This window comes from Lactuca virosa, chromosome 6 (genome assembly GCF_052849685.1).
Source record: "Lactuca virosa cultivar CGN04683 chromosome 6, Lactuca_virosa_CGN04683_v6, whole genome shotgun sequence".
Classification (NCBI taxonomy): Eukaryota; Viridiplantae; Streptophyta; class Magnoliopsida; order Asterales; family Asteraceae; genus Lactuca; species Lactuca virosa.
The window spans coordinates 228,967,442-228,971,739 of record NC_136431.1 but is presented as its reverse complement, the minus strand read 5'-3'; positions in this window follow the sequence as shown (position 1 = coordinate 228,971,739).

Genomic DNA, 4,298 nt, shown 5'->3' with positions numbered 1-4,298 from the left:
CCACTAGGGTTTCTGGACGTTTTGGGCAGCCTCCTCTTTCTTTATTCTTCATCCTCTTGCTCTTGGTGTTTGTGAGCCATTAGAGGAGTGACACTTGTGACTCTAAGCTTTCTAAAGCCATTACAAGGAGGATTTGAGATTGTTATTGCTACATAACAATCAAGGTATGATCTAAACCCTAATTCATATGTTAATATTGATTATCACATGCTAGATCTAGGGTTTATAGTCTTGGATGAATGCATGTACAATAGAGAAACCTAGATCCAAGCATTAGGGTTTGTATGAGCACATAGGATGTTCTTATGGTATAAACCCAACAGTGGTATCAGAGCCTTGATTGGTTTCTATTGTATTGATGCCTTGGTTATTTGTTCAAGCTTCAAAGTCGATTTTTTGGCTCCCTGACTGATGAACTCGGCGAGTTCCAATGTAGACTCGGCGAGTTGCTCCAACTCGGCGAGTTCAAGCGTCAGAAAGAGGGAAATTCGGGATTTCTTGCTGTTTTGCTTGAGGATACTTGCCTTAATTGTTTTGGATCTTTAATATTCGAATTTTATCTTATACTTGAGAATATCCTTGATTAAACAAAAGATAATTACCAATTGATTAGATAATAACTTCCTTATATGATTAAAGATTAATTATTTGTATTAATTGGGTAACTTATCTTGCAAGAAATTGAAATTAGGTCAAATTTAGATAATCATTAAATTAATTGTTTAATTTAAATTATTTGCTATTTGATCCTTGTGTTTTTGAAATGTTTCAAATACTTGCCCTCAAGTTTTGGAATTTAAATTTTGATTAAAAGGTTTGATTTGAAATATTTAAATTCTAAACCCTAATGTTTTGAAATGTTTCAAAACTTGCCCTCAAGTTTGGAATTTAAAAGTTGATTAAAAGTTTAATTTAGAAATGTTAAATTCTAAAATCCTAGTATTGTTTTGAAAAGTTCAATTCACACCCTTATGGTTTTATTAATTAGTTAAAGTGTATAATTAAGAGAGATTTAATAAATCCATAAAAGTTTTGGTTTACAATTTAATTAAATTAAAAGTGTAATTATTAAATTTGACCACCAAATATATTAAAAGTATAAAATACACCCTATACTATATATAACATTAAAAGTCTAGTATTATATATGTATGAGTAAACAGTCAGTCTTACCGTTAGTAGGCCTCATTCACGAAGCTGGTCTATAAGGGGTGTTTAAGGAAATTGCCTATAAAATGACGATTGAATGGGTATCCACTCTTACCCACCGCACTCTTGACTAGTGGAGGGTCGTTAGCCGAACGGGTAGGATAGGACAGAAACCTTCCATTATAAGTATAATGAAGTACAAAAGTAACTAAATGCTTTTACAAAATTCCCAATCTTAGTTACTTTAGGCAAAAGTGAATTGATGCAATTCCATGAAATTACACTTTGTGCCCTTGCGAAGACGTTAGTGGAGCGTGTGTGGTTAACCGGCACACTAAATGGTTCTAAGCAAAGGTAGCAAAGGGTGACTCATTGTTTGTCATAGTTCGGTGGAGCGTGTGTGGTTAACCGGCACATCGAATAGGTGACTGCAACATTTGAGGGCACCATGTAAGTTTGCATGGTTATTCACACCCTGTTTTGTGATCCTCGGCATCCCAGTCACAAATCGAGGGGCATATCGAGATTTAAACATGCCATTGAAATGTTCAATGAATCTCAAAAGATCTAGGAATTTTCAATAGATTTAAAACTTAATTTTTTTTTTGTTTTTCATGGTGGAAATTAGTGAATCGTCATTCACTTACCTTCAAATGTTCTGCAATTTGGGTTACGGCATCCCTCTCCCAAGTTGTAGAGTATTGTGTTGGGTCCTAGCCTTAATATCTCATTTGGGTGATTTATTAAGGACTCAATCAATCAACTAACTTGAATTTTTTCTCCCGTTTTGTAGATGTCAAAGTATGACAACTATGGTCTTCCCAAATCCCTTGGAAAAAGCTTTTCACATGAAGATGATATTCCACGATTCGATCGAGGAACACGAGATCATGCTTCACTTCCACCACCTCCTCCTATTGTTCTCCCTAACCCACAAGTTCAACAGATTGAAAAGTTCACTCAAGCCCTTTTGGCAAGTAAACATGAAGAAGGAAAGTCAGTGTGTGCACACGTCCTAGAAATGAAGTCACACATTGATAGGTTAAGAATGTTGGGATCTATTGTCTGTGAGGAGCTGGATGTTGACTGGGTTCTTCAGTCACTTCCTGACTCATATAGTGAGTTCGTAAGAGAGTACTATATAATGAACCACGACGTAACCCTCATCGATCTCACCTATATGCTTATTGCTGCTGAATCAGCAATGATTTGGCGCACTGGAAAAGCAAAGTTGATTGGTGGATCTGCCTTCCAGACCTCTATGGATATAGACAATGGCAACGAAAGGCATGCCATGATCGAAAAGTTTGATCATAAGAGAAAGGCAAAGTCAGAAGTAGTTCCGTGTGTTGTTCCAAAAGAGTCAATTAACTTTTATTGCCAAGAGAAGGGGCATTGGAGACGAAGCTGACCTATTTACCTAAGTGATCTAAGAGATGGGAGAGTCAAAACGTATGGCTCTACTTTAGGTAAAATCCATTAACTAACTCTTTTAAGTTCCTATTCTAGATTCTTAATACATAATGTGATAAGATTATATTTCGATGTCTTGTAGGATCGAAGAAAAGAGAGGAATCTTAAGGGAAGAAGTGAGCGGAATCTAATCGTGAAGAAATGGATTTCGATCGCATTACTTGAAGATTAGAATCTTAAGCTACTACTTGGAGTTAGAATAGATTGCTTAGGAATATTTAACAACATAGTTTTTCAGTTGAATTGCATTGTAAGGACAAATTTTCCGCAATAATATAAATTTTGATTTTATGTTATTTATTTATCCTTGCAATAGCGTGTATGAAAAATTGATGTAAGTTTCTATTATTAGCAATAATGGATTTGATTCTTAATTATGTTATTTGTGGAAAGGTCAAGAATTTACCAAATAGGGAAAGTTTCTCATCACCCAAGTTTCAATTGGACAGAAACTTGGAATCATACAACTTGGTTGCATGATGAATGAGAAATTTCATATTTGGAAATTAGACTAATTCATTGACAAAGTGTCAAGTGAAGGACTAGGAGATCGAGTACACAAGGTTGTGTGTTGATCAAGTCCACCACAAGAGTAACAAATATATTCGTCATGATTTACTAAGGTTAAGTAAATATGATTATACTTATGAGATTAAGTGTAATTCTCAATTGATTGAAAGAGTTTCAATAAATAGCAGAACGAATAAGAAGAATCAAGTAGGCAGAAAGGTAAAAGTTTCTCTGTTCTAAGAAGAAGGGAGAGTACCTTTTTATTATGTTTTATGATAGGTCTTAATGATTAAGAACCATATCTCAATTGATCCTCTAAGTGAGTCTTAGTGCAATTGTATGTCTGAGAAGAGGAATCAAGAATTGAAGAAATGGTTAAATCAAGAAGTCAATCATACTTCGTTCTAAAACCAAGTCTTAGAGTTAAGATTGTGAATTGAGTGACAAGTCTTAAGAAGGTTTATAACATTCATCAAATGTGAAATTTGAAAAGGTTTTCTTATTCTTGCACAATTGGAAAGTTGTGATGTCTTGGATAAGACAAAGACCAACTAGGGCCAATTTAGTGAAGTGTTTTGTCTTGATAAAAACTACACTAATCGAGAATAAACCTTATCAATCATCACTAGCACACGGCTTGAGGTTTATGACCTATCGTGTTGACATTATTTTGTTTCTGTGCCATTCCAATTGAGTTAATTATGTATGTGAGTTCTATGAGTTCTCATTTGAATGCATAAAGACAAAACACCTTGATCGATGGAAAGTACATTGATATGTAAGGATGAGCTGCTTAACTACTTGGAAGACATGGTGGGCACTCGTGTTACCATAAGGCAAGAAATCAAGATTGAGAAAGTTCAGTCCATATGAGTTTGGATTTGTCGCAAACTTTGGTTTTGACAAATTCGCATGGATAGGAACACATACACCATTAAAATCTAAGTGTCATAAGATTCTCTCCTTCATGAAAATGATTGTGAGGAAATGCTTTCACTAAGAGAGATTTTAAGAAGATAGTGATTGTGAAATTGTATTCTCGAATTCGATTATGGTTACGGCATCCCTTTCCATAATTCGATTGTGAGATTTGGCAATTAGTCTAGATTGTTTATACACACATATGAGCTATCTAAGGCAAAGGTGTATAAGTTTAAGAAGCTTGA